The following is a 10110-nucleotide window of genomic DNA, read 5'->3' on the forward strand; positions in this document are numbered from 1 at the left end:
CAAGGAACCCAAATCAAAATATTTTATTATTTTCCTGTCTTTGCCACTTAATCTGAATTCCAGTCTAGTTGCATTGGTAATTAACAACACTTCTGTCACATGGTGCTATAAATTCCATTCAAAATTCTAGACTGCCAGAGTGCCAGTTGTTTGGGATCGTTAAATTAATTCATTTATGGTTTATAGATCCGATGTTAATGACAAGTCTAGTGTGTAGGAGCATCACATTACAATATTATGAATTTCTGTGTAAGATCTAACTAAAAAGCACTCTGAAAATATTGATTAAAAGTATATTTTTTTGTTCTTGATGTTTGGCAAAAATTTTAAAAATACTCTTAAATTTTATTTTGTTTCAATGTTGTCCCAAAAGTTTTCGATTTGCATCAAATATACCCTCGACGGCTAAATTTTTAAAAAATTTAAGATGAATCTAATAATAATGCAAGAAAATTATGCTTGATTTGCTTGTATTGAAAGTTGTTCTTATGAAATTGTTGTTGAATCGGTCTTAAATTTTTTGAAAAATTAGTCGTCAGGGGTATATTTGATACAAATCGAAAACTTCTAGGACAAAATTGAAACAAAATAAAACTTAGGAGTATTTTTAAAACTTTTGTCAAACTTTAGGGACAAAAAGTATAACCCTTTTAATGTATTAAAATTTAAAAGTTTATGTTTATATTTAAATTTTTATTTATAATATTTTGAAAAATTGCCTTTTAGAGTATTTATTAAGATTTTATTTTATGTTTATTTTAAAATTTTCTAATTCAAATCCTTACAACATGATTTTAATTTACATAATATCCAAATATTATTTTATATATGTAAGAGTTAAATTCAAAGAATTTAACGGCAAGAACTTTTAACATTGTCGTTAGGGTTTAAACTCTGAAACATGATAACTGCATATATAATAAATCTAGAGAAAATGACAAACAGGTCTCTGACCTTTTTTTTTTGCAGACATTTTCGTTCCTAATTATTAAAAAATACATTTAAGTCCTTGACGTTCTTAAAAGTTGGACGGATCAGTTCCTCCGTCCAAATGCCTCCATCAGACCTAATGGAAAAGTCTAATGTGGCTCCCGTAATGCTTATCACGCGTACGCGTGGGTCACGCGTACGCGTGGGTCACGCGTACGCGTGGGTCACGCGTACGCATCGCCTGTCAGATTTCCCTTTCACGCGTACGCGTGACACACGTGTACGCATCGCCATAAATTCTGCAAATCTTCATTTCTTCATGAATTCTCCACTTTGCATGTTTTTTTTTCCCATTTCTTTCAAGTTATTTTTGCCTTCAAAACTTTAAATCACTCAAACAAACATATCAAGGTATCGAATGTGAGAAAAGTAAATTAAATTTAGCCCTAACCCCATTACAACCCTGGAAAAGACCTCTTGATATGTGTATCCATGCATTGAATATATGTTGATTGGTAGAAGAAGAGTAAGCCTTATAAAGCAAGATTAGTAGAGAATTGAGAGAATCGACCCTTAAACACTAGAGAGATTAGAGTGCAAACACTTCCGGTGAGAATTCGATGCTCAATCCATTGTTCCTTGCTTTCACGAGCTTTCTTCTTACAAGTATATTTATACTTCATTTTGAGATTTGAATTAGTAGAATTCAAAAATCATCATACTATCTTAGCCCTACTTGTTCATATATGTTCTTGGAGATTGATTCATTTTTAACCAAGTAGGTAGACGCATTTTGCATATTAGTTGATGAACCACAAGAGTTTAGCATGAGGACATGCTAATGTTTAAGTGTGGGAAAGTTGATGAACTACAATTTTATGGTTTATATTGTATTAAATTTGGTGGATTTTATAAACTTTTTTCACATTTATTCACTAAAATATCATGGTTTTGTGAATTTCTCCTAAGTGTGCTTAATAATTGAAAACATGTTTTTTAGATTATTAAATTGCTAAATTTAATTTAAAGTTTTGAAGGCAAGAATGGCTTGAAAGAAATGGAAAAAAAAATGTAAAGTGGAGAATTCATGAAGAAATGAGAATTTGCTGAATTCAGGGCCGTGTGTCACGCGTACGCGTGAAAGGGAAGTCTGTCAGGCGACGCTTACGCGTGACAAGTATTACGGGAGTCACGTCAAACTTTTTTGTTGGGTCTGACGGAAGTATTTGAACTGAGGGACTGATCCGTTCAACTTTTAAGAACGTCAGAGACTTAAATGTATTTTTCAATGGTCAAAAATAAAAATATTTGCAAAAAAAAAAGGTCAAGAACCTATTTGTCTTTTTCTCATAAATTTATGTTCACCTACATCATCTTTAGACTAGTAGTAGGCATTGTACATAACATTTTTTATGAAATCGATTTTTTTTATGACATTATGAAATGGATTTTAACATATCATCGTTTACTAATGACCATAGCGGCAACCATTACTCAACATTTAATAATAAAATGCAACTAATATTTATGTTTCATTAGTATATGGTATTTGTATAGACCTTACTTTATAGTTAGTGTGAAATAATAGTGCAATTTGTTTAACTAAAAAGTATGGACTCAGATGATAGGAATAGCATTTGAAAAGAAATACACAAGGAAACTTAACAAATTACTAGCTGGAGTTTTGAATTGTTCAAACTTTCAAATTAATTTTGATACACAGAGTGACCTCAACACAAAAACAATGCTACTTTTTGAAATTTGGCTGTCATATATTTTAGACCACCTTGCACATCTAACTTGTAACTTTTTTATACTTCATTAAGCGTTGTATTGGACTACTCGACAAAATAAAAAATGTTACCATAATCTATTATATATTAGTAATTTTACAACCAAAATATGTCATATATTACTCTCTTATTATAATTGAAATTAAATTTTTCTTTTTAAAATTAAAGAGCCCTCTTCCTCTCTCTCCCTTTTTCTATCTCTCTTATTCATTTACTCGCTTTATCTCTCTTATATATCATTACTAATGACTAATTATAAATTTAATAATCAAAATGTGTAACATAATATTTTTAATTGTCATTAAAATTAAACTAAAATTAAAATATAGTTATATTATATTATTAATTTAACAACTACAATGTATCACGTGATACTCTCATTAAAATTGAGATAAAATATTTTTCTCAAAAATTAATAAACATTGTTCCTTCATCTTTTTATCTATCTCTCTCTTTTGCTATTTCTCTATACCTTTTTCACTCTATATATAACTTATAATTTATATTTTTTTTTATTAATTTGACAAAGTAAACTGTGTCATAAGATATTCTTTTATTACAATTAAAATAAATTTTTTTCCTTTAAAATTAACAAACTTCCTCTCTACTTCTTCTTTATCTTTCTCTTTCTTTTCCGTCTCATTCTCTATCTTTTTCTACCTTTTTATTCTAAAAAAAATAAAATTAATAAAATAATATAATTTAAATAAATTCATAAAATTATAAAAATATATTAAATTTATAATTAAAAAATAATCCCATAATATTATTCATATACAAAAATATTATTATTATATACATATTTTTTTATGTTTTATTTTATTTTAAATATTTACCACTTATCTTTCTAACTGTATTTTTACTTTTTTTTTTTCAAATATTTATTACATATAATTTAGAGAAAACACTAATATTGTACCTAATAATTAGAATCAAGATTCAATTATTTAAAAAAATAATTTTTAATTAATTTTATAACTATCAATATAATTTTTTTTATACTAATACCTAATTATATATATATATATAGAGAGAGAACATATTATTTTTAAATAATAAGTATGAAAATTAATTATTAATAAATAATTAAAGTCTTTTACATAAAAATAATACCTAAAAAATTTATTGTTTAATTTTTTTATCTGTAAAGATTATGATCTTCTTACTTGATAAAAACTTTTGTCTTTTACATACAATTTTTTTTTAAATAATTTGATTTTATGAATTTTTTGTGCTATAATATCAAAATAAAATTGACATAATTTTAAAAAATTTATATTCCTATAATATTATTAAGAATAAAAATACTAGTTATTACGTAATATAATAGTTGGATGGTAGTGTAATTAAATTAAAAGGTCAAGCTAACTCACTTGCATTTGTCCAACAAAACACATAACACGATACAAGTATACAACTTAATGTTTAACTGTCGTCCCCACATTAGACTCGCATCAAACCGTGCAAAACATTAGTCATCAAAGCATTGGATTTGAGTCATTAGCTTATAATATTGCAAAGTTCTAATCACTCTTAATTAGGAAGAAAATCCAAATTTGGAGTCTCTGTCGTCCATAGTTGGTATCATTACTTAATGGTAATACGATTTAACCAAACCAACCACTCATTTAGTAAAGTAAGCTTTTAATAAGTCTATTTATTTATTATATAATAACACATTAATTTTTCTTGGTTTTTGGTTCACCCTGTGCTTATATATTACCTTGTGTCGGTGACCAACTTGAAGAGGTGGCGAATTATGGGAAAATAATGTGTCCTTACTCCTTACAAGGTGGGGACCCTTGTTGGCTTTTATATGTTTGCCTTAGTAGTTTCTAAGCCTAAAGGAGTTGACCAATTCTTGGCCTTCTTGTTCTACCAGAGTATAGGGTTATAATAATATATAGTATGGGAACTGGGAAGTGATATCGGTAAGTTTTACATTTTATCTTCATTGATTGAGGAAATGGGTTAGATTGTTAGAATTTGATTCTCATTAAGGAACTTGATTGAAGATAAAAAATTGTTCACTAGAATTTAAAAAGGAAAAACGAATTTCGTACTATGTAGATTAGAAATACTGTGTTTCCCAGAGTTACATAAATTATGAGTATAAAATTTTTCATGGATCATTCAATATTTGTATATATCAATTTTCTTACCTCTCAATTATATCCTACTATGGCTGCGTTTGTTTATAGAGATGGGATACTGACACAGGAACATTGAGACACAAAATCGTGTTTGACAGAAAAAACATGGACAGAAATAATGTATCCAGAGACGACTGAATTAGTGTATTTTGTATTCATCCTGACAAGAAGGACACGGAGACACTAACAAGGGACACAACTTATTTTTTATTTTTTCTTTCATTATTCTTGTTAATTTTTCATAATTATATGTTTTATTGTTATATTTTTCATCTCAAATTTTTTGAATGAAAAAAATGAAAATAAATTGAATTTTCATAATTTGTTCTAGTTTATCACCAAACAGAATACAACAACACAAAATTTTGTGTTTCTGTCCATTAGTTGTCTTGTCCTGTTCTTAGAAACAAACCTAGATAATTTGTGTGAAAGTTAACTATTTTCCCTTGCTTTTCAACTAGTACCTTCTTAGATTTAACACTAAAAAAACAACTAATAAAACTAAACAATCCTTCATCCTAATATGAAGGGAGACGCTATTAGCCAAAACTTGAAAAAGAGAAATGTGTAATAATTAGATTGGTAGAACATAAGGAAAAAACTCCTTGACTTACTTTCCACCCATCTTTTCATATTAATAATGATCAAAATGTTAACCATGACATAGAAAAGGAATGGAAGAACGCTTTGCTTGTTTTCTTTCACTTCTTTTTAACCCAAACAAGTTTAAAATAAAAGCATGCCTCCGCAGAAAACCAAAGCATCCAAAAAGCAACTCCTAGTTTGACACTTACACTTTAGTTTCTTTCTTACTCATTGCAAGAAATTGCTGATAAATATCACTTTTGTCACTGAAATAAAAACATCACATGGCACCAAGGGACCACATTCTAAAATACTGTTGAAATCATCTCTTGTCATTGTGTTTTTTTGCTAATCACTACATTGATCTGTCTCTTCATTTTCCTCATAAGACCACAACAAGCAAAGCTTTTCTTTTTTTCTTCATTCAAGCAACCAAGTATAGCTTTTCTCGAAATTCAGGAACAAAACAGATGGCTACTTCTACAGAAATAGGATTTTGTAAAAAAAAAAACAAATAAAAAAATAATATTATTAATAAATAAAAAGTATGCTTTTCCTAACAAAAACTAGAAATTAACTCTGAACTCTCACCCAAAGGACATAGATTCTCAATTGATGTTTGTAGCATAATTTACAAGTATTATCAGTAAAAAAGTATAATCAAAGTATGAAAGATCTGAGAGTGAACTCATTGAAAATATGTTCTAAATCTGAGCAGTTTCATGTACCTTGATCCCTCTATTCATCCATGCAAAGTTGCAGTGACATGAGAATTACCCAAATGAATTTCTGGTGAGGAATTTGATACCTTATCCTTCCTAGACCATAGCCAAATCTTTGAAACAGAAAAGCTCTCACCTTTTCTAGCAATGTTGATCTTTTCCCCCTCAATATCCCCATCAATGGAAGAAGAATTTCCATACTGTGGAGCTAATCTTCCTTTCAATTTTCTCATACTGCCACTGGTGTCAGGGCATAAAGCCACTTGCAAATCTGAATCAGCAACCACATACTGAAAAGACCCCATTGAGAAGCACCTCCTCACATCAAAATTACTTGTGCTACTACTACTCTCTCCTTCACCTCTTCCCATGACCACACCTTCACCATTATTTGAGCTCCTGAATTTCCCAAGCCTAACAGAAAACACCCTTTTCCCACTCATTATGTGACTTTCTCCATGTTTGTTATTAGCAGAACCAGCCTCACCAACACCAACACCAACACCACTCCCTGAAACCCCATCTTCCCTTATTGGACCCTCAAATTCATAAACTGGGTTGTCAAATGCAAACCCTGGATCATAGAGGCTCCCTCTACAAAGGGGACAAGTTGAATTAGACATGAGCCATGTGTCTATGCAGTCAATGTGAAAAGCATGGTTACAAAGTGGAAGCAATCTCAGCATGTCTTGTTCTGAGAATTGACATAAGCAAACTGCGCAATCAAATGGTTCCTTCAAACCTATGATCTCTCTGTAGTAGAAAACTGGGAGAGCATCTATGAAGGCCTGATCCAAGCCTGAATCATGGAGATGGAAGAGTTGCTGTAACTGTCTCTGGTATGCATCAGGTTCAGACATGTCAGGGAACCTATTTGATTGTATAATTGACGAAGAAGAGGACCTTTGCCTCATAAGGAATCTAACAACCAATTGAATGATACCAGAGATCAAGAACACAATAGCTAAGATCACTATGATGAAAATCACTGCAGGGTTCATTCTAATTGTTTCTTGTAAGGGGAAGAACAAGAACAAGAAGAGGAAGAAGGTAAAGGTAGGATTTTGGGGATCTCGATAGCATCACTACTATGACAGATTTGGAAGTTAACCCAGTACATTCTAGAATACGTGGCTTGTGACTCTCAGTATTTGGATATTGCAACTATGTGTACAGCTTGATATGAAGTTGGAATCTTGCTTATTTGGGTGTTCAACCCAACTCAGACATTTTGACAAACAATGAACATGCACATAAAATCCTTGCACTTGCTGGAAGAAACAAAAAAATAAAAATTAAAGTTCCAAACTTTGGTGGAAAAACAAAAGGGTTATGATGTCTGGGGCAGTCACATTGAAGGGAAGTATGCTGGAGAAATTGGTTAAGGTTGTAGTTGACCTACCTTAATTGCAGGAAATCATCATTTCTCAGCTGTTATTCAGCTACCTGAGGACTCGACACTCACTCACTCGGGACTCTAAAGACACTTGCCTCTGACTCTCTCCCTGTCTCGGAGAATAATCAAATCAATAGCAAAAGAAGAGAAACGAGAGCTACTTCTATGATCCAAGCTTATATCATGTTGTCCCTACTCTAGGGCTTAGGGTCCTAGCCTCCTAGGCCTTTATTTTACATAAATTTTTTTTTTGGTTAATTGTGTAAGATATTTGAGTCATAACAGTAAATGGGCCCAATGTTGTAGTTAGTCAACATCACATGTTAAGCTTCAACCCAAAACACAAAATCTGTTATTGGATTTGTTTTGACTTTTGACTAAGAAGCCCAAATCCTAAACTAGAAAAGCCTATGTATCACACTTTTAGGGCCGAGAAAAATGAAACACCCATATACTATAGTTGTCATATGTACAAAAACAAAGCGTTACTTTAGTAGTCATATATCAGAATTCCAAACCTTTTAAAATCTAATTCGATCACATTAAAATTATTGGATTGGATTTAATATTTGTAGTTTTTTATTTGGATCTAATCTGTACATTTATAAATCGGATCAGATATTGGATATATATGCAAAATATAAAAATATTTTAAAAATTTTATTATTAAAAAATATTAATAAATTTCTTTTTATTCTTTTATACATGTTTATTCTTAAAATATTATTAAACATATTTTTCTTAAATAATAAAATAAAATAATACAACATATATGATCATTATTAGTTGAAATAAAAAATAAAAAAATATCTACATTTTTATTTATTTTTGTGGATCTGCGGATATACGGATACTTTCATAAAATCCGCAATCCGATTCCCTTAGTGTGCGAATCAAATCCAATCCGATCCAACAGCCTTATAAATTGGATCAATATTCGTAATTTCAGATCGGATTCGAATAAATACTACGGATATGCGGATCGAATTCGATCCATAAACACCTCTGTTGAATAATCGAGGCAAAGCGTTACTTAGTAGTCACCCAAAAAAAAAAAACATTACTTTAATAGTCATCATGTATGTCTTGCAATAAGTATATTCGAGTTTGAAACAGATTTGACTATAGGCCAACTGATCAAGTAGTGGATAAAATTCTTAAATATTGTATATATAATATAATGTGGGTGAGTTTGTAATTATTATGATTGGGGTCATCCAATCTATTTGACCCAAAAAAAGAAAAAACCTTGCATAATGAATATATTAACTAAAAAAAAAGAAAAAAGTTTAATTATTTTCTGTATGGTGAATAATTTAATGATAATGTCTTCACATAAAAATTACATTGTAAATCGTTAGATAAATTTACATGCTTAACTGAATTATTTAACAATTTACGAGGTAATCTTTATTAAAAGATATTATCGTTAAAATATTCACTTATTTATATTTTTAAACAGATGTATTATTTTTACACACTCAATCTGTCATTGATTAGAATGTGGTCTCTACGCATTTTAACTATCATTATTGATTAGGTGTAAAATCAGTTTTTTTTTTCTTTGCTGTTTAAGAAACATGAATTATGTTAGTAAAAAACTAAAAATATTTAATTCAATAATTTATAGCTTAAAAGCATACAATCTTGAGCATTATTTGATTAGAAACACAGACAATAATATTGTTTATAACATTGAGGAATGCTAAGGGCAGCAACTTTTGTGATTTGTAGCCATCAAAGATAATTTTAATGGTGTGAGATTTTATCCAATGACTCACTTTTCTTTACTGATTATATGCTGGCCAGAATTTAACAAAGTTACTGGCCCTAGACTTTTCCTTTTATTAATAAACTCAAAAGAAGATCATGGAAAAAAGACTAGAAAGAAAGTTGAGTTGGAGCGGTCTCAAAATGGATTAAAGATTTCAAACGAAGATCTCTCCCACCCAAAGATGTTAAAACTAACTTCATAGTATTAAAAGAGAAAAATAAAAAAAGAAAAATTATTAATGAATGGTAGGCCATGGAGTCCACGTTCAGTTGTCTGACATTGCAGTTGCATGTGGTCTTGTAATATTATTAGAACATGGCAATTCTGGCTCTAACATCTTCCTCTCTTCTCTTGCCACTGAGTTTATGACTTTATGTCACAAATTTATTAGAGATTCACTCTTTCAGTATAGTTGCAGATACATATGTAATTTCCATTTAATGTTGATTCGACCACTCCTCCACTTTTAAGAGGTTGCTATGGTTATTTATTTATTTATTTTTTTTTATTTTTTCTATATTTGCATGAATTTTATTTTGTTTTATTAAGTGAATAATTATACTTATCTTTTTAATTTATTACACATATGCTAATTTCTCTAGGAAGAGATGATATTATGAATTGTAATACTTGAGCGAGATTATTGCCAGTGTCATTTTATAAATTTTACAATATTGATTATTATATAAAACACATACTAAAATTAAACTAAAATTAAAATTAAATATACTTTACAAATTAATAAAAAAATATATTA

General features: G+C 29.6%; 1 pseudogene across 1 annotated transcript; it reads right to left on the bottom strand.

Moving 5' to 3' along the window:
• Positions 1–6043: 6043 nt before the first annotated feature.
• On the bottom strand, positions 6044–7711 carry LOC107631455 (RING-H2 finger protein ATL46 pseudogene; annotated as a pseudogene). Its single transcript, XR_015907213.1, has 2 exons — positions 7586–7711; positions 6044–7454 (listed from the first exon to the last, which is right to left on the bottom strand). The product of XR_015907213.1 is annotated as an RING-H2 finger protein ATL46 pseudogene (transcript).
• Between the last annotated feature and the right edge of the window lie 2399 nt (positions 7712–10110).

This window comes from Arachis ipaensis, chromosome B3, assembly GCF_059453495.1.
Source record: "Arachis ipaensis isolate K30076 ecotype BB chromosome B3, ASM5945349v1, whole genome shotgun sequence".
Taxonomy (NCBI): domain Eukaryota; kingdom Viridiplantae; phylum Streptophyta; class Magnoliopsida; order Fabales; family Fabaceae; genus Arachis; species Arachis ipaensis.